The sequence below is a fragment of the Tupaia chinensis genome, unplaced genomic scaffold (genome assembly GCF_000334495.1).
Source record: "Tupaia chinensis unplaced genomic scaffold, TupChi_1.0 Scaffold145685_1, whole genome shotgun sequence".
Taxonomy (NCBI): Eukaryota; Metazoa; Chordata; class Mammalia; order Scandentia; family Tupaiidae; genus Tupaia; species Tupaia belangeri.
In genome coordinates this window covers 5,132,384-5,154,322 of record NW_006205542.1, presented here as the reverse complement: position 1 = coordinate 5,154,322, position 21,939 = coordinate 5,132,384, and the positions used below count along the sequence as shown (strand labels likewise).

General features: G+C 38.0%; 1 protein-coding gene and 1 pseudogene across 1 annotated transcript in view; one reads left to right on the top strand and one right to left on the bottom strand.

Moving 5' to 3' along the window:
• Positions 1 to 21,939, top strand: part of FILIP1 (filamin A interacting protein 1) — a 287,383-nt gene that overhangs the window by 52,237 nt on the left and 213,207 nt on the right. The gene's annotated exons all lie outside the window — the stretch shown is intronic.
• On the bottom strand, positions 17,243 to 17,481 carry LOC102497275 (transmembrane protein 258 pseudogene; annotated as a pseudogene).

Sequence of the window (21,939 nt, the reverse complement as noted above, 5' to 3'; positions counted from 1 at the left end):
ATGAGTTCTTGTTTGCCCCTGAGGTAATGCAGGGCTGGTAACCTTCATCTTCTCAAGTTGCAAGCTCTTCAACCTTCTTTACGGCCTCCTCCGGGCCATCCAGCGTGGGAGAGGCCAGGGATGCTGGGCAGGGGCGGCTGTGCAGGGGGCGTGAGCCCCGGGCCGCGGGGCCCCCACCTGAGCGGGGCCGGGCCTTTCCCCGTGCCCGGCTGTGCAGGGGGCCGCGGGAGCCCCCACCGGAGCGGGGGCTGGGCCGCTCCCGGCGCCTTTTAAGGTTATCATAGTTTTCCTTATAGAGGTCTTCAACTTCCTTGGTTAGTTTTATTCCTAGGTTTCTTATATTTCTTGTGGCTGTGGTAAATGGGATTACTTTCTTCAGCTTGTTGTTTGTATATAGAAATGCTATAGATTTTTGTAAGTTAATTTTGTATACTGCCACTTTATTGTATGCATTTATTACTTTGAAAAGTTTTCTTATGGATACCATTGGGTCTTCTACGTATGCAATCATGTCATCTACAGATATAATGTCAGTTCTTCTTTCACTATTGGAATACCTTTTATTTCCTTCTCTTGTCTGATCACATTGGCTAAGACTTCCAGTACTATGTTGAATAAGAGGGGAGAAAGTGAGCAGCCTTGTCTTGTACCAGTTTTTAGTGGAAAAGCTTTTCCCCATTTGGTATAATATTAGCTATAGGTTTTTCATAGATGGCTTTTATTATGCTGAGAAACAATCCTTCTATGCCAATTTTCCCAAGAGTCTTAATCATAAAGGAATGTTGTATTTTGTCAAATGCTTTTTCTGCATCAATAGAAATGATCATGTGGTTTTTTTTTTTTTATCTTTCTTCCTGTTAATACGGTGTATTACATTTATGGTTTTGTTCATGTTGAACCACCCTTGCATGCCTGGAATAAAGTCTACCTGATCATGATGAATAACCTTTTTATATGCTCTTGAATACAGTTAGGAAGTATCTTGTTGAGAACTTTTACATCTGTATTCATCAGAGATATAGGTCTGTAGTTATCCTTTTTTGTCATATCCTTTTCCATTTTGGGAATGAGGGTAATGGAGGATTCATAGAATGAATTTGGAAGGGTTTCTTCCTTTTGGATCTCTAGAAACAGTGTGAGTAGAATGGGGGTTACTTCTTTAAAAGTTTTGTAAAATTCAGCAGTAAAGCCATCAGGACTTTTCTTTGTTGGGAGGTTATTTATTACTGATTCAATCTCCTTCCTTGTTATAGGTCTATTCAGGCTTTCTATGTGTTAATATTGGTAGATTATATGTGTCCAGGAATTTGTCCATCTCATCCAGATTTTCTTCTTTATTGGCATATAGTCGCTCATAGTATCCTCTGTAACGTTTTGTATTTTTATTATGTCTGTTGTAATGTTGCCTGATTCATTGCGAATTTGATATATCTGGTTCCTTTCTTTCTTCTTCTTAATTAGTCTAGCTAATGGTGTGTCAATCTTGTTTATCTTTTCAAAGAACCAGCTTTTGCTCTCATTTATTTTCTGTATAATTTGCTTATTTTCTATTTTATTTATTTCTGCTAGAATATTTATTATTTCTTTTCTCTTGGCGTTTTTTTTTTTTACTTTTCTGTTGTTGTTTGTCCAGTTCCCTGAGGCATGATGTTAGGTTGCTCTTTTGCCACCTTTCCATCTTTTTCTTGTGTGCACTAATTGCTATGAACTTCCCTCTTATGACAGCTTTTACAGTGTCACATAAATTATGTCCATAAATTATGAACCCTTGTATACTCATTATCATTTGTTTCCATGAGTCTTTTTACATCAGTTTCAATCTCTTTGGTAGTCATGAAGTTATTCAGAAGTTGGTTATTTAGTTCCCATGTATTTGTGTATTTTTGAGGGTTTTTCCTGAGATTAATATCAAGTTTAATTCCATCATGGTCAGAGAAGATGCTGGATATAGTTTCTATACCTTTGAATCTGTAAAGACTGGTTTTGTGTAATGTCATATGGTCAGTCTTCAAGAAAGTACCATGTGGGGATGAGAAAAATGTGTATTTTGTGGGTTTTTTGATGGAAAGTTCTATAGATGTATACAAGTCCATCTGATTTATGGCATCATTTAGGTCCAGAATCTCTTTGCTTATTTTTTGTCTTGATGACCTATCTAAAGGAGATAATGGGGTGCTGAGATCTCCAACAATTTTTGTGTTACAGTCTATCTCTCCTTTTAGACCTAGCAGTCTTTTCTTAACATATTTAGGTGCTCCTGAGTTGGTGCATAGATATTTAGAAGCGTTTTATCTTCTTGGTGAATTAGTCCTTTTACTACTATATAATGCCCTTCTTTGTCTCTTCTTACCATGTTTGTCTTAAAGCCTATTTTGTCCAAAATAAGTATAGTGACTCCCATTCTGTTTTGGTTTTCATTTGCATGGGATACCTTTTTCCAGTCCTTCACTTTCAGTTTATGTATGTCTTTATCCATGAGATGGGTCTCTTGTGGGCAGCACATGGAGCGTTTCTGATTTTTTTTTTTTTAAGAAGTTTTTGCTATAGGGTGCAGGTGCTCACCAAAAAGACAGACAGAGACAGAAAGACAGAAAGTGAGAAATCACCCCTCGGGGGGGATGGCCACACTGCAATCCCTTCTCCTCCATTTTCCTCTCAGGATCTTGGGCACACATGCACATGTGCCTGGTGTGAATTTAAGCCATAGTGTCCGAGACTCAAACTACAGTCGACTACATGGGAGTCCAGCGACATAGCCATTACACTAACTGCTGGTCCCAGGTTTCTGATTTTTAATCCATTCAGCCAGTCTGTGTCTCTTGATCAGAGAATTTAATCCATTAACAGCGTTCTGATCATTATTTCCAGACTTGTCCCTACCATTATGTTGGTCATATACTCGGTTGTTTTTGTTCTCTTATTGCTGTCTGTCAGTCTTTAGTTTTCTTGGTATAGTACCTTTCAGAATTTCTTGAAGAGCTGGTCTGGAGTTGGTAAATTCTTTCAGGTTTTGTTTACCCGAGAATATTTTTATCTTCTTTTCCTATATAAAAGATAATCTTGCCGGGTATAGTATTCTTGGTTGAAATAGTTTTTCATTTATCACTTTGAATATATTTCTCCATTCTTTCCTTGCTTGCATTGTATTTGATGAGAGGTCCAGTGTTAGCCTGATGGGATAGCCTTTGTAAGTGATTTGATATTTCTCTCTTGCCAATTTTAGTATCTTGTCTTTGTGGTTTTGGCCAATCTAGCTATGATGTGCCATGGAGAGGATCTTCTTGGATTGATTCTACTTGGGGTTTTTGTATTTCTTGGGTCTGGATGTTTGAGTGCCTCTCTAGACTTGGAAAGTTTTCTTCCAGGATTTTGTGGAATAGATTATCAATGCCCTTATCAGTTTCTTTGCCTTCTGGGATACCAATTATTCAGGTTATTGAATGTTTCAGTATCTAGTATTTCTCATATGGTATCCTCAGCTTTTTTGTTTGTTTTCTCGGTGTTTTTGGTAATGTTTTTCTAGGTCATTGATTTTGTCCTCTACTTCTGAGATTCTGTCTTCTGCATGGTCTAACCTGCTTTTAATACTTTCAAGGGAGGTTTTGATTTCCTATATTATAGGCTTCATATCTAAGTTACGTTTGGTTCTTCATATCTAAGTTACGTTTGGTTCTTCATATCTAAGCTACATTTGATTCTTCATATCTAAGTTACATTTGGTTCTTCTTTCATATCATGAAAGGACTTCCTCATCTCTTGGAGCTGATGTCTCTTTTCTCTTGCATCTCATAGAATTTTGTTACCATAGGGACCAACAGTTGGCGTAATAGCTATATAAGTGGACTCCCACGTAGTCAACTGTGTTTCGAATCCCAGATCTAGTGGCTTAAACTCACACTCGGTACATTTGCGGCCTAAGATCCCGAGAGTAGAATGGATGAGAAGGGATTGTGGTGTGGCCATCCCTCCTGGGGGGTGATTTCTCACTTTCTGTCTCTCTGTCTCTCTCTGTCTTTCTGGAAAGTGCATGAGCCCTATAGCAAAAACCTCTCAAAAGAAATGATGGGACCAACAGTTAGCATAATGGCTATATCACTGGACTCCCATGTAGTCGACCACGGTTCGAGTCCTGGACCCGGTGGCTTAAAACTCACACCGGGCACATGTTTGTGCGTGCCCAAGGTCCCAAGGGGAGAATGGAGAAGTGATTGCGGTGTGGCCATGCCCCCCCAGGGGGTGATTTCTCGCTTTCTGTCTCTCTGTCTGGTGAGCGCACGCGTCCTATAGCAAAAACCTCTCAAAAAGAAAAAAAAGAATTTTGTTACCATAATTGTTCTAAATTATTTTTCTGACATTTCAGTAATATCCTCTAGTTTTTCCCTATTGGAGATGAGTTACAGTGCTTTCTTGCAGGTAATGTATTATTGATTCTCTCATCCTTGAGGCTCTTCTCTGATTTTTACTCATTGAAGATGTATTCACTTTTGGCTACTTTGCTGGAGAAGAATTCTGTAAGTGTGAGCCCCTTTGTTTTTCTTACTGTGAAATAATTCAGTACTATTTTCTATCTTCTACTGCATTCTCCAGTGTATGGATCATAGGAGGAGTGCTGAAATTGGATTTATGAAGGAGAGTTTCCCGCTTTTCACAATCAGTGTTCTGAAGGGCAAAGAATTCACTAAAACTCGCAATATTCATATACTTAGTTACTATGCACCTAGTCTTCTATAGGCAGTAGATAAGGACTGAGAAGTAAAATAGGAGAGTAAGGAAAATGAAAAAGAGAATAGGAAATGGCAATAGGAAGAAAAAGTGAAGAAAAATGAAGAAAATGAAAGCTGAGATGAGAAGAAAAAGTGAAGAAATAGGAAGAAAAAGAAGGAAAGAACTAGAATGAAAGAAGGAGAAAAAAAAAAACATCACAGAGAAAAAGAAAGAAAAACAAAGAAGTAAAGGGTAAAAATTGAAAACCAGGACAGGACAGTAGAGATGGAGCTGGCTAGATGGATTCTGTCCTGGGTGAGAGTAAGAGACAGAAATTAAAAGCACAGGGAAGGGAACAGAAAAGCTTTTTTTTTTTTTTTTTTTTTAGAGAGAGAGAAAAAAAGTTGAAGGGACAGAAAAGAGCAAGAGAAGGATGCAGGTCTTTTTCTACCTGGCTAGCACTGGGCTCTGGGGGCTGGGGGTCTAGCTGGGGGAGCATCACAGAGGTAATCCAGAAGGTATAGGACAGCAGAGATGGAGCTGGCTAGATGGATTCTCCGCAGGTCTTATCTTAAGGGGGGCAAAGTCAGCTGATTGTTGCCATGTGAGAATGCAACCCCACTGCTGGCAGATATTTTGAATATGTTTTTAAATCCAGAAATTATTATATCGCCTCATTTTCAACTTTGGCAACTTATGTACAAAAACACACACACAGTTATGGGCCAGTTTTCTGTAGCTTCTCAAAATTGTCTCTCTCGTGCTCCATCATTGCCTTCTTTATAGGCAATGATGGAACCTTTTCTTGAAGGTTCTGTGCTCTGTTCCACATCAACATGCTCGGACATGCTATTTCCTCTGCCAGGGACGCTTTCCCCCTCTATAGTTAACCTTCTTATTCTTTTTTCAATTTTCTTTTTCTTTTTCTTTTTTTCTTGCTATAGGCATATGATAGAGAGAGAGAGAGAGAGAGAGAGAGAGAGCTAGCAAGTGCACTTCCTGGGGGGATGATCACTATATAATCCCTTTTCTGCCATTCTCGTCTCTGGATTTTAGGCACACATTCAACACATGCCCAGCATGGTTTTCAAGCTGCCAGATTCGGGACTCAAACCACATAGTCAATCATGTGGACCCAGCCACCCTAACCACTTACTTTACAGGTCTCAGTTTAGAAAGCTGCTTCTTCAAATAGATTTTCTTTATGGGAGTGCCAAATTTAGCATAGGTATCCGAGAAAGTATAATAGAAGCTGAGGGGCCAGCAAGTGGAGTAGTGGCTAAGGTGCTGGACTCCCACATGGCAGATCATGGTTCAAGTCCCAGACCTGGCAGCTTCAACTCACTTCAGGCATTTGTGCATGTGTGCTCAAGAGGAGAATGAAAGAGAAGGGATTGTGGCATGGGTGGCCCCCATGGGTGGTTATATCTTGCTTTCTGTCTCTCTCTGGCCAGTGCATGTGTAGCCAAAATCTTAAAAAAACAAACAAACAACAAACAAGAGGTGAAACAAAGACTTTGTATTAAACTTTATTTGGAAGATATAATCCCAGGACAGCGAGACTAAGAACAGTGCAGAAGGGTGGGAGGGTGGGAAGCAATGAAATGTGAAGCCTTGTAATGCTGTCCAGTACTTCATGTTAACTGTAAAAGACACAGCTGGCCACAAAGTACTGACTGTGCATTAACATGTTCTTCTTTTGGGTATTCTGTAAAAATTACTAATTTGAGGTCAGCAAGTTGAGGTGTGGCAGTTAAGGGATTGGACTCCCACATGGCCGACCAGTTTGAGTCCTGGATCTGGCGGCTTGGTTTCTCACTTTTCCTTTCTCTCTTTCTCTGTATCTCTCTAGTGAGCACTCATGCCTTATAGAAACTTAAAAAATAATAATAGTAATAAATAAAATAAATAATTTTTAAAAAGAATCACTAATCTGCCATTTCTTATTTTAACATCTGGGATTATAGAATTTTTAGATAAAATAGTAGTATGTATTTTAACAAACCTAATGAGGGGTCAGCAGGCGGTGTAGTGGTTAAAGTACTGGGCTCCCATGTGGTTGACTACAGTTTGAGCCCTGGACTCTGCAGCTTGAAACTCATGCCAGGCGTGTGTGCTGTGTATCCAGAATCCCAAGAGGAGAACGGAGGAGAGGGGATTGCGACATGGCCATTCCCCTTGAGGGGTGATTTCTTGCTTTCTATCTCTGTCTCTCTTTGTCTCTCAGGCAATCACACATGACTTATAGCAAAAATCCCTCAAAACAAAACCAAAAACAAATACAAAACCTAACAAAACCTGGTCTGTGGAAATGAATTCTTGGCCTCGGCTATTTTTTTCTTTATATAGAGTCAGGCCAAGATGAATATGCTTCCTTCTTTTTCTGTTCTTATGACTTTTTTTTTTCTTTTCTTTTTGAAATTCAAATTCTCTAACTTTATCTAGAGGTCTTCAGCTCCTAATCTCTACCGGCCTCATGCATTATACCTTAGCCCTATTGGTCATTAAAATCTATTGGTTTCTGAGACTAATGCACCCCTTCATACCTTTGGAACCCGATTCATCAGGGTACATTCACTGCTCTGGTTTTCTGTTCCTTCTTTGGTTTGGGCCCTTAGGGGTTTCCTATAGTTTCTTTCATGCTCAGCTAGATTTCTAAAAGAATATTTATGTTTTTTTAGCTAGGATTTCTAGGTGTTTTGTAGTGAAGATTTTTTTCCAGGGTTATTGGACCATAGTTCAATATTTTGTGTAACAGAAATCACATGTTGAAATCTTGCTTTTGTTGTTTTGATTTGTGTCTGTCTGCCCCAAAAGGCAGTGTGCCTGCTCTGTAAGAGCAGGACCCTGCCTGTTTAGTCCTGTGCCTTGCAAAGCACCTGGCACGTTACTGACATTCATGACATAGTGAAGCTATGAATCTCGATAGTGTTAGTGTGGGATTAGAGACCAAACCCTCTTCTGAGTTCAGAGAGTAGTGACTCTACTCAGCCTTATCTTCCCAGGGGATTCAATATAGTTGCAAAAATAGAGCAGGTATTTTAAATAAATATTTGTGGTAAATTTATCTTTATTTATAATAAAGGAGAATTATAAAAAAATCACTAACACCTTTAAATTTAGTTATTTTAGACATGTTAAAATGAATACTTAAAGTTTTTTGTTTTGTTTTGTTTTTGGTTTTGCTATAAGGGTGTGTGTGCTTTAGAGAGAGAGAGAAAGGGAGTGGAAAAGTGAAAAAATTCCCTCCACAGTGTGGTTAGCCACACCTCGATCTTTTCTCCTCCATTCTCCTCTGTGGGTTTTGGGCATACATGCACATGTGCCAGGCCTGTTTTCAAGCCACCGTGTTCAGGACTTGAACACACAATTGACCGTGTGGGATCCAGCTGACTTAGGCATTATGCCTTTGGCTGGCCCTACACTATTATTTAAAAAAAATTTTCCCCTGATCCCTGAAGCTGTAAGTAACTTATCCTCTGTGTATTTTATTTTTTTTTTATAGCTCTTTTGTTTTGTCCATTTTATTATGTATCTGCCTCACCCTTATTGCCAGACTCTGATCTTCAGGACAGTTTTTGTTTGATTATTATTTTTAAATTTTCTAGTGCAGAGTTTATCATCCTCAGCACTAGCAACATTTTGGGCTACTGTCCTGTGCACTGTAGGAAATTTACCAGCGTTCCCGGCCTCTACTCATACAATGCCAGTCCAGTTCTCAGTTGTGAGAACCAAAAATGTCTCCAGACATTATCTGGAGGGGGCAAAGTTTTTCTCAGCTGGGAACCACTGCTTTAGTGGGCCTTACACAGAGTAAGTGTTCCACATTTGCTTATTACATAAGTAACTTATCCTCTGTGTATTTTATTTTTTTTTTTATAGCTCTTTTGTTTTGTCCATTTTATTATGTATCTGCCTCACCCTTATTGCCAGACTCTGATCTTCAGGACAGTTTTTGTTTGATTATTATTTTTAAATTTTCTAGTGCAGAGTTTATCATCCTCAGCACTAGCAACATTTTGGGCTACTGTCCTGTGCACTGTAGGAAATTTACCAGCGTTCCCGGCCTCTACTCATACAATGCCAGTCCAGTTCTCAGTTGTGAGAACCAAAAATGTCTCCAGACATTATCTGGAGGGGGCAAAGTTTTTCTCAGCTGGGAACCACTGCTTTAGTGGGCCTTACACAGAGTAAGTGTTCCACATTTGCTTATTACATAAGTTCTACATCAGATTTTGATTGACTCTCATAAAAGCAAGCAAGAGATTCATGTTTTCTTGAGGAAACTGGTTGAATCATGGGCTAGCCCTCCTGTTTACAGTCTGAATGGGGACTAAGATGAGCTATGCTCCTGTCATCACTCATTGTCAGCTCCCTCCTCAGAGCCTGTCCTCTCATTCTCATCTACTTATTTATAGTTTGAAAACATCTGGAAGTATATAGTGTTGCTCTGTAGCTTAAGTCCATTGCTTCCATAATATACGTATTTATTTTCTGACAAATGCTGCCAGCCAATTTACATTCAAATGCACCTGTTTTACAGATGACAGAATTTCTAAGCATACATAGACACAAAAGATTAGAGCACTGTTTGTTGGCATAAACGAGTAAAATGTAGCCTTAGAACTGTAACATTTGTTTTCCTTTAGCTAGGCTACAACTAATTAAATCAGTAATTTTTGACAAGAAACATTTCTGTTCTCTTATTTTCACATATTTAACCATGTTTTCAGCAGTTTAGAATTATGCATAAAAACCTAAGCAATAAAATATGTTGTGTAAAAAAGATGTTTATGTTAGAAACAAAGCTTATAATAAGCAACACATTTTAGGTAACAAAAATAATTTTAGACAATCAAAAATAGTTTTAAGTAATGGAAATTGATTGGAATGAACCCAACAGCATCATTACCTTCACTTTCCTCTGATACTTTTTCCCCACTCTTAGGGCCTCACTCCCCCACATCTCTGGTACTGTGAACAGAGGCAGTAGCGATAGTGGTGGTGAAGGGTATGGAGTGGTGATAGAGAATGTAGATTAATTTCCATGATCACGACTTGACAATTACAGAAATAGGCTCAGAGGAACTGAATCACTTTTAATAATCATCTTGCTAGTCGGGGGTCAAAGCAAAGTCTTCCTTTTCCCAGGGCTCTTTCTACTCTAAAACATATTCAAATAGTGATGTCATGTTCCAGCTATTGTTAAGGAAGTACAAAAAGTGTTTCTCTGTCCTCCATCACTTCAGCAACATAATGGCCAGAACCTTTGTTCAGGTAAACCCTAAAGGAGAATGTATTTCCTCCTGGCACCACAAAGAATTTTCAGGCAGAACTCAAATACAATTGCTGGCTCAGAGGGGAAATGCTACGGAAGAATGCTACAGAAGTAAATGCAATGATGTAATGCTACAAATAGTTAAAACATTTATAAAGATGAAAGAGCACAAAAACCCATGTACAGCAAGCAGCACTATGGTTTGAATATATGCCCAAAGTTCAGGTGCTAGAAACTTAATCCCTGATGCAACAGTGTTGGGAGGTAGAGGCTAGTAAAGGATCATAAGTGGACTGATGTCATGATCTTGAGAATGGATAAATTGTTGAGAAAGTGGGTTTGTTACAAAGTCAGATTTGGTCTCCTCTTGCTTACTCTCTCTCTCCTACCTTTCAGCATGGGATGATGCAGCACAAAGATCCTTGCCAAATGAACCTTTGTTCAATACTTTGGACCTTCAAGCCACCAGAACTATGATCTAAATACATTTCTCCTCAGCATAAATGACTTAGTCTGTGATATTCTGATATAGGAACACAAAACACACTGAGACGAGCATTGAAAGCAAAGCAACCTTAGTTCTTTTTGAAGAATCGTGAGAAGACTTTTTTCTATGAGCAAATACTAAGGGGAATTCAGCTAATGAAACCCAACACCAGACTCAAATCAGACAAAATTCAAATGCGCTCATTTCCTTACTTATTATATTATACTGAAGCAAACTCATTAAAATGCTGAGTGGTAACAAGAAAGACAAGTCATTCTAAGCATGCATCATCATCATCTCAGCAAAATACTGGACTCCCCCCTCCCATGAGAACTGGTTTTAAGTGATCTCATTTTCCTATCATGAAAACAAAACTCCAATGTAAAATATTTAGAAAACATAACTAAAGATAACCATTGTAGTTATTACAGTTTGTGTATTTCAGATACACACATACATATGTATGTATTTAGGTGTTTTTATAAAAATACATATGCATGTTTATATATTTCTGTGTTTATATATTTCTATATTTCTTTACATAAGCATAGTGTGAAGAAGGAATATCTATATCTACTTTCCAATGAGGTACTGCAGTAATACTTAAAGCATTTATTTTGCTTCATTTTTTTGGACAAGGTTTTGCCACTGTGATCCTCTGCTTCAGCTTCCCAGTTATAATTCCAGGCCCATTATTACACCGGCCTGTTCAGGTTGGTCCAGGATCAGAACCTAGACTTGCTAAATGGCTCCAGCTTCATGTAGCAGTCTTCTAGTACTTGTGCTGCTTCAGTGAATTTCTTTCCAATTCATCAAATAATTGAACATACTTCCATAGTATTTCTTTTTTCCTTCTTAGAGAGAAAGGCAAAAGGAAAAGGAGAGAGAGAGAGAGAGTTAAAACAGTTTTTTGTTTGTTTTATTCATGACGTAGTCTGTGCATACATGAAAGAGAGAGAGAGAAGGAAGATGAGCATCCTCCACAGGGCCTGGTCACACTGTGATCCCTTTCCTCTAGTCCCCTAGTCCTTCGGATTCTGGACACTTGTGCATGTGTCAGCGTGCTTTAGGCTAACTGATCCAGGGATCTGAACTGTGGTCATCTTGTGGGATTTGTCTTTTCGGGAGCAGTGCATTAACTCTATGCCATTGCACTGGCCCCATTCATTTTTATATTACATTAATTAATACAAGGCTTTTTATCTTATTTATTTGAATTTTTTCTTAGAGCATGTACATTTGCCAGAGAGACAGAAAGAGATAGAGACAGTGAAAGGGAAAGCGGAAAATCACCCCCTAGGGGGGATGGCCATGCCACAGTCTCTTCTCTTCCATTCTCTTCCTGGGATCTTGGGCATGTACGAATACGTGCTTGGCATGAGTTTCAAGCTGCTGGTTTCAGGATTTGAACTCTGGTCGGCTATGTAGGAGTCTAACTACATAACTGATATGCCATCTCCTGGTACCAAGGCTTTTTATTTTTAAAAGTTTATTTCTTCTTGAGTAAGCAAGACAGCCCCCCCGCCACCCCCCTTCCTGCCTAGGGTCCTGGTGCTGAGATCCATCCCCAGTCTCAGGTAACCCTTTGAGCTGTCATAATTAGGGAGGTCTCTGGATGCAAACTCAAAACCCAAAACTTTCCCATGTGGGTGGACCTTGGAGAGCAGAAAGCGTTGCACTTTACCACTGCACCACCATCCAGCCCCAACATAAAGGGTTTGAAACAACTTTCTGCATCATTTCACCATATGGTTGACTTAACTTATAGTCCTCAAGATACGTTACTGAAAGGAAAGCTTTGAGGCACAAAGTTTTCAGCTATTTCATAATTCCAAAACATTTTCCTGTCCTTGATTATTTGTTCCACATCTCCCAGGAGGTGAGTTAATATACTATTTTTAGGTGAAGGAAGTAAAAAATACAAATACTGAACATATGAAGGCCTGCTCAGCTGTGAAATGGATTTAAAATTTAAGCTTCTCAAACTTGTATCATTCTGAATGTTTCACCATGTTTGACTACCTCCCAAGGATAACTGCTCTCTTGACTTCTAACACCATAGATTAGTTTTGTCTGTTCTTGAACTTGATATGTACAAAATCATACAATATACTTTTTCAATCTGGCTTCTTTCACTAAACTTTTTTTTTTTAACATTTAATCTACATCGTTTTGTGTAGCAGTAGACTGTGTATTCTCAATGTTATATAGTATGTCATTGTGTTACTGTACCACAGTTTATTTACTCATTCAATTGTAGAAAGTATTCAGCATATTTCTAGTGTTTGGTTATCGTGAATAGTCTTAAGTTCTTTTACTAACCTTATAGAAGACATAAAGGAGATTAGGAGAGATTAAGTAGGAAGATGAGCATCCTCCACAGGGCCTGGTCACACTGTGATCCCTTTCCTCTAGTCCCCTAGTCCTTCGGATTCTGGACACTTGTGCATGTGTCAGCGTGCTTTAGGCTAACTGATCCAGGGATCTGAACTGTGGTCATCTTGTGGGATTTGTCTTTTCGGGAGCAGTGCATTAACTCTATGCCATTGCACTGGCCCCATTCATTTTTATATTACATTAATTAATACAAGGCTTTTTATCTTATTTATTTGAATTTTTTCTTAGAGCATGTACATTTGCCAGAGAGACAGAAAGAGATAGAGACAGTGAAAGGGAAAGCGGAAAATCACCCCCTAGGGGGGATGGCCATGCCACAGTCTCTTCTCTTCCATTCTCTTCCTGGGATCTTGGGCATGTACGAATACGTGCTTGGCATGAGTTTCAAGCTGCTGGTTTCAGGATTTGAACTCTGGTCGGCTATGTAGGAGTCTAACTACATAACTGATATGCCATCTCCTGGTACCAAGGCTTTTTATTTTTAAAAGTTTATTTCTTCTTGAGTAAGCAAGACAGCACCCCCGCCACCCCCCTTCCTGCCTAGGGTCCTGGTGCTGAGATCCATCCCCAGTCTCAGGTAACCCTTTGAGCTGTCATAATTAGGGAGGTCTCTGGATGCAAACTCAAAACCCAAAACTTTCCCATGTGGGTGGACCTTGGAGAGCAGAAAGCGTTGCACTTTACCACTGCACCACCATCCAGCCCCAACATAAAGGGTTTGAAACAACTTTCTGCATCATTTCACCATATGGTTGACTTAACTTATAGTCCTCAAGATACGTTACTGAAAGGAAAGCTTTGAGGCACAAAGTTTTCAGCTATTTCATAATTCCAAAACATTTTCCTGTCCTTGATTATTTGTTCCACATCTCCCAGGAGGTGAGTTAATATACTATTTTTAGGTGAAGGAAGTAAAAAATACAAATACTGAACATATGAAGGCCTGCTCAGCTGTGAAATGGATTTAAAATTTAAGCTTCTCAAACTTGTATCATTCTGAATGTTTCACCATGTTTGACTACCTCCCAAGGATAACTGCTCTCTTGACTTCTAACACCATAGATTAGTTTTGTCTGTTCTTGAACTTGATATGTACAAAATCATACAATATACTTTTTCAATCTGGCTTCTTTCACTAAACTTTTTTTTTTTAACATTTAATCTACATCGTTTTGTGTAGCAGTAGACTGTGTATTCTCAATGTTATATAGTATGTCATTGTGTTACTGTACCACAGTTTATTTACTCATTCAATTGTAGAAAGTATTCAGCATATTTCTAGTGTTTGGTTATCGTGAATAGTCTTAAGTTCTTTTACTAACCTTATAGAAGACATAAAGGAGATTAGGAGAGATTAAGTAATTGGCTAAATTCACACAAGTAAATAGTATTGGAGTCTAATTCAGATTAGCTTTGCTTGACTTCAAAATCAGAAATCTTAGTGATTGTGCTTTTAAGAAAGCTCCTTTTCAGAGTTAATTATAATTATCTATAGTGTGTTTGTATACAAACCTATCAGTTTTGTGGAGAAAAATGCATTATTCTGTGGGGCTCTGTGCCCTATCACTGGCTTTCTGACTCCAATTCTATTTCTTGAAAAGTAAGTGTTATTCCCTTTCCAAAAATTGTTTGAAGCCCATCCAATACAACTGAGAATTAGAATATTGAGCAAGAGTGGAACATGACTCTAGTACAGGAAAAAAAAAAAAAAACAGAAATATACTCAGGATAATGTTATCTGACCCTATTGAAAAGTAGGATACTTGTGATGTGTGTCTATAGAATATGGTCCTATAATAACTCAAGTACTGGTAACCTACTTTCAGGTACATAGATAGGTAAGGGCAAATTTTAACATCCAATATATGCATGAAAGTGCTTACTTTGCTCACACAATGGAAAAATAATATTATTGTATAACTTTTTAAAACCCAGTCTTGCCTTTTTTCTGAAACAGTTGGAAAAAAATAATTTAATATTTTATAAATTGTGTATATGTGTGACAATATTTATTTTATTTATTGACAGAACAAATAATTATTTTATTATGAATATTTGTAGATATTACAAAGTATTAGCACTGTTTTATTTATTTATTTATTGGAGAGGTTTTTGCTACAGGGAGTGTGCACTCACCAGAAAGACAAAGAGAGACAGAGAGACAGAAAGCAATAAATCACCCCCCGGGGGGATGGCCACGCCGCAATCCGTTCTCCTCCATTCTCCTCTCGGGATTTTGGGCATGCATGCACACGTGCCTGGTGTGAGTTTAAGCCACCGGGTCCGGGACTCAAACCATGGTCAGCTACATGGGAGTTCAGCGACATAGCCATTATGCTAACTACTGGTTCCAGCACTGTTTTATTTAAAACTAAATAGAAGCATAATTAGATTGATAGAAAATGTAGTATTTTCAAGTTGTAATGCACACACACACATATATATATGTCATATATATTTTAAAAATATATGTATTTATATGTAAGTTTTTCATATATTTTTATTTAATTAGACACTACTGGAAACCAAAAAGCCACTAAATGAACAACGAATTGGCATCTACTTTGGCATACACACACACACACACACACACATATATTTTTTGTTTGTTTGTTTTTTAAGACAGGTTATCACTTTGTTTCCATTTTCCTACCTCAGCCTCCCAGCTGGTACTACAAACATGCACCACTACGCCTGGTTCTTATTTAGACAGGGTCTCACCATTTTACTCAGGCCAGACTTAAACTCTCAATACTCCTGCCTCCATCTTCCAGATTGCTGTGATCACAGATGTGCATACCACCATGGTTGGCCTCGGTTTGACCAGGAATCCAACCCAGGCTTTCTATGCGATCCCAGACTGCAAAGCACAGCATCTTAGGAGCATGCATCACTGTGGCAGGGCCCACAGCATCATTCTGATGCCAAATAACTAGCTAATGTATGATTTCCCTTCCACTGTTTTTTGTTTCTCTCTTTGTTGGTTACATCTTTGAGAAGTTTTTGTTGTGTATCTGTAGCTCATAAATATTTTACAATTGCTTATCAAATCATAGATCAAAATGTATTTTTAAACAGTAATTATAAATTTTATTAAGCAGTAAACTAAAACATCATGCATTGCTTATTTTAGAGTGCATACCTAATAGCTCATATCCTTTGCTTAAAAGTAAATTAAAAAAATTATCTTCTTTTCAGTCTAATTTTCTCTTTTTTGATATTCAACAAGACTTCAATTCCAATAAAATTTTTTTTCCTATCTGCCTCCAAAGCTGTGGAGACTTAAATGTACATTTTTGGGTCAGAAGTGTATTAAGGGATAGCAAAGTCTATACGTTTAAACTCCCAGTAATTGCTAAGAACAGGCTAGTGTGACTATTAAATGTAAAAGACAGTTAAGTGGTTAAGAACACAGCTTTTTGGGTCAGCAGGTGATGTGGTGGTTAAGGAAGCTGGACTCCCAATAGGGTAACAGTGGTTTGAGTCCCGGACCTAGCAGCTTGCTTTCTCACTTTCTCTCATTTTCTCTCTCTTGCTCTCTCTCACTATGTTCTTCTCTGGTCAAATGAAAATAAACGAATAAATGGATAAATAAAGTTAAATAAAATAATTTAAAAAAGAAAAAACACAGTTTTTAGAACCAGACTTGCTGGTTCAATTTCTAGTTCTACTACTTACTAACTAGGATGTGACCTTGGTCAACTTGCTTAATATCTCTGTTTCTCAGTTTTCTTGCCTGTAAAATAGGACATGATAATACATACTTTCTATGGTTCCTGTGAGAATTAAGTGGGTTAAAACATTTCACGGCTCTTAGAACTTTGTTTATAGTAGGTGTTGCATAGTTATTTTATTATTATCTTGAATCTATTACTTTATTTTGAAAATATTTATAATAATTTTTTTGCCAGGGGGCATGCATGCTTGCTGGAGGGGTGAGGAGAAAGAAACACCCTCCCCCCTTAATGGGGCATGGCCACATCACAATTCCCCCTCCTCTATTTCTTCCCCTGATAGGATTTGGGGCATAAAAGCCATGAAAGCCAGTACTTGAACCATGGCTGGCCATGTAGGATCTGGCTCTCTTAACCACTCTGATATGAGGTCAGCCCCTTTCCTTTGAAATTTTAACAAATTTAATTAATTCGCAGTCTAAGATTTTTTTTTTTTCTACAACTTTTACTGTGTAGCTAATGATGACCTAACTCTGTCCAGAGAGCCTGGGAGCATTTTTGTTTTCCTTTTTTTTTGTCACACATCTGCCTTCATTGTGAGCAGCAATTGGGGCACTTCAGCAATAGCAAACAACAACAACAACAACAATTAATTTACAAAAGCAGAGATTCAGTGAAACCACCTGGTTGGTACCTTGGAGTTTATACATAGATGCCAACCCAGAGCAGCAGGAGAGGACTCCAAAGTTTATGAAGAGTGAGGCCACCAAGGAGATGAGGAGCTCTTTGTAGATGTCCCAAGTGCACTTGGTGGAGGTAACCTCAGAAATGAAGAATCAGGTGGTGAAGAACATGCCGATGGCCAAAAGTACCAGCATCAGGTAGGGTAAGACAGCTGGGTTTACTGGGCTGGTGTATCTGCTCATGGGCTTGAGCTCCATTTTGCCCCACATAGGGTAAGCTGCCACTCTGTCGAGCCTGCAAACATTTCTATATCCTCTAAAATTTCCTTTGTCGTTTCTTTAACCTTTTATATGTTTGTTTACTCATTTAGTCATTTCTATTTATTGAACACATACTATAGTGCTTGGTTATTCAGCAAGGAACAAACAAAAATTATCTGCAACCTGAGAGCTTATATATATTTTAGATTTTTAACTATTTATTTTAATTATTGTTATTATTATTTTTAAGTTTCCTACAGGGCACATGTGCTCACCAGAGACAGACCGAGAGGGAGAGTGAGAAAGCTAGCCACTAGGTCTAGGACTTGACCATGGTTGGCCATGTGGGAGTCCAGAGCCTTAACTACCATGCCATCTTCTGGCCCTGAGAGCTTATATTTTAATCTCAGAGTCCAGGAATAGATGTTAATAGGATATGTTTATTTGGAAGCTTGCCCCATGAACCGCCCTGTTCTGAACATTGTTAAGGTAAACATCATTTTAAAACAAATGTCTGTGTTTTTTTTCATTACTTGTATATAAAATAACTTACTTTTTGTTTTAAAATAATCATTATGTTTTCTAGAAAAAAGTGGAAAATTTATTCTAGAACTGGGTATACAGATAACATATCAAGGCTCACATTTAATTCATTTGCCTTTTCCTCACAGATAGCATTAATCTACAAAATACCCAACATTATTAATCATCAGGAAAGTGCAAATAAAAACCACAATGAGGTATCACCTCATCCCAACTAGCATGGCTGTAATCAAGGAAACAAGGAATAAGAAGTGCTGGGCTGGTTGTGGAGAAAGGGAAACTCTGTTATATTGTGAGTGGAAATGTAAATTAGTACAGCTGTTGTGGAAAAGACTGTGGGAGCTTCTCAAAAAGCTAAATCTAGAACTACCTAGTAATTATTTAACATTATTGTTAAATTATTATTGAGTATACTAGTAATCCTAATATACTCAAGAGAATAGAAACCATTATGGCAAAGAGATAGGTGCATTCCCATGTTTATTACAGCAATACTCACAGTACCTAAAATACAGAATTAATCCAAGTGTCCAATGGCAAATGAATGGATTAAAAATTGTGGTATGCATATATGCAATAGGATATTATTTAGCCATAAAAGGAGAAAATATGGTCATTTGAGTCAACATGGATGAAATTAGAAGAAATAACACTAAGAGAAATAAACCAGGAACCGAAACATATATACCCTATGTGTTCTCTATCATTAATGGAAGCTAAAGTTTAGATCGTATAAAAGTGTAGAGTAAAATGGTGGATACCAGAAGCTGGAAATGAAAGTGGGATAGGAATGGAGTTGGGGAGAAACTTGGTTAACTTAGCTATAAACATGCATGTAGGTAAATGGAACAAGTTCTAGAGTACTATAACAGCATTGAGTAGTGATAGTAGGTCACATTTCAATTATCCATCAAAACAGAAGAGCAGGGACCAGCAGTTAGCATAATGGCTATGTCGCTGGACTCCCATGTAGTCAACCGAGGTTCAAGTCCCAGACCCGGTGGCTTAAACTCACGCTGGGTGCATGTGCGTGCATGCCCAAGATCCCGAGAGGAGAATGGAGAAGGGATTGCGGCGTGGCCATCCCCTTTGGGGGATGATTTCTTGCTTTCTATCTCTCTGTCTCTCTCTGTCTGCTTTGTGAGCACACGCGCCCTATAGCAAAAAAACAAACAAACAAACAAAAAACCTCTCAAAAAAAGAAAAAACACAGAAGAGCACACAACACAAAATAATGTTAAAGAGGTGGCAGATATATATATTCCACTAATTTGATCATTACACAATGTATACATGTTTTATAAAACCATGGTGTGTCCCATAAACTTACATAACTGTTACATGTAAAACAGAAACATAATTTTTTTAATAAAATGAAGAAATATTGAAGAAAAATTTTAATCCTTGGAGTTGGGAAATTCAGTTTCAGTTGTAGGTTTACCAGAAGTCCTTAGAATGTTCACACTTAAGACTGTGGGAAAGGATGTAGCGGAACAGTAATACATTAACAATATGTGTTGAAAATCAGTTCCTTGTTGACTGTATACAAAACACAATTTTTAATAGTTCTTAATGGCACTACTTCCTCTGTGGATTACGTAGGAAATGCTTTAGTCTGAATAATCATTCCCAGAGGGAAAGCTTTTAAAATAAATTGACTTTACAGGCTCTGTGCGTATGAGAAAGAGAGAGAGAGAGAGAAGAAAGAAAGAGGAGAGATGAGTCTGATTACTATAAAATAATAGTCACTTGTACATTTGCCTATAATGAAAGAACAAAATTTGAAGATAGAAACGGTATCAAGTTGTGTGAAATACTCTGTATACTGTTGTTTTTCACCACATTGTTTAAAAATAAACTACCAGCAACAATGAATAGCTAATCTAAAGCTTAAAGTAAACAATGGTAAAGGACGTTTTTATGAAATGAAATTTCATTTCAAAACTGAAACATTTAATTATCTGGATAATTGTGAAAGAAATTTTATCTTCCTCTTTCTGAAAGTATCTATGCCTATAAAAGGCACAGTGAGTTGTTTACCCTCAGTCATCTGGAAATTTGGCCACCCTCTTCCCTGCTTCATTTTGGATACATCTATAAAGAGAACTCTTTGTCGGGGTGAAATGATACCCTCCCAGAGTTCTCTTTAATGGTTTCTAATCTGAGGTTGTTGTATGTGTTGTGTGTGCGGGGATTGAGTATATTTTTCAAACAATAATCTCCCTATATCCCACCCATTAGTAATTTTTTAAAATCCTGGTGATTTTGAATCACCTGATAGCCCAGTTACACACCCTTATCAGAACTCCTTTTTAGGAACTCTGAATAGATTAAGATTTCAAAATATCCATTAGTGTCCTAGAAGAGTCAGTCAATTGTGCATGAAAGCTCTTTCATCTTAATAAAAGTCTATTTTTTTTTTTTAATTAAGGTTGGCTTGGACCCAGAAAGACTGAGTCTGAACAAATGCAATTTTATGTGTAATGTAGTAGTAAATAAATTAAAAGGAAAGGATGTGTGTTGTCAGTGAACTGGCTGGGGTGGAAGAACTGAGATGTTTTCTAATGGGTTGAGATGTGGGGGTCAGCTAACTTTAGAGCTGAGGGTCATGTCTTTAAAAAGATGAACACACACACACACACACACACACACACACACACTCCTCTGTGTAAAATGATAAGCTTTCCCAAAGAGATATTAGGGTTACCCAGCACATAAGCTATGCAAGTATGCAACAATTACATCCATGCCTTTATATATCTCCTTGGTCACCTTCAGTGTGCATGCAAAAAGAGATTTTTTGTTTTATTATCGAATTATATTTAAACATTATATTCAAATATTTAAAGAATTGGTACTAATTCTTCACACATTCCGCCACCCCCCCCCCAAAAAAAAAGGGTTTGAAAAAACATCTCCCAACTCATTTTGGAAAGCCAGTGTTACAAAAAGAGGGTATCTTATTTTTTCTTTGAGAGGTTTTCGCTATAGGGTGTGTGCGCTTGCCAGACAGAGACAGAGACAGAGACAGAGAGAAAGAAAGTGAGAAATCACCCCCCTGGGGGATGGCCATGCTGCAATCCCTTCTCCGTTCTCTCGGGATCTTGGGCACGCACGCACACGCGCCCGGCGTGAGTTTTAAGCCACCGGGTCTGGGACACGAACTGTGGTCGACTATGTGGGAGTCCAGCAACATAGCCATTATGCTAACTGCTGGTCCCCCAAAAGAGGGTATCTTTAAACTGATAAATTGATCTCAAGAAGGGGGTCAACATTTATAATGACATTGGTAAGATTTTTATCAGGGCAATATTCAAGTGTATTAACCAATAATGTCTCTCTCTCTTTCCCCCTTTCTCCCTTCTCCTTTTCTACTTTACCTGTGACTGAAATGACCTTTCTCAGTCCCTGTTAGTATTAATTTCACATATGTGATTAATAAGACAGTCCCCAAACTGTCCCAAGAATCAGTTAAACACACATATATATTTTACGAGTCTATATCTTGAAAGAGTCATACTGTTTTATGATGTAGAATGAAGCAAATGAAATCTCTAGAGACATTTTTCATGTTAGAATTCAAGGTAAAAGTGGTCCTTCTCTGGTTTTGGAGACAGAAGGGTTAATAATGAGACAAGCCTGTCAGCAACTCGAGGTGTCTCAGCTCTGGTTTTCCCGGACTGTTTGCCATATGCTACTTTGAATGAATGACCTGAGTGAGAATGCTAAGATTTTCCTTCTTAACCTTACTTCTTTCAAAACTGTAGTGTAATAGATACTTTCTTCTAATAACCTTGTTTTAATACAGGTGTATAGCTGGTCAAGTCTGATACAACAGAGTTAGTGATTTAGCTAAAAAAAAAAAAAAAAAAAAAAAAGGAAACACAAAACACAAAAAGTTTTGAAAAAAAC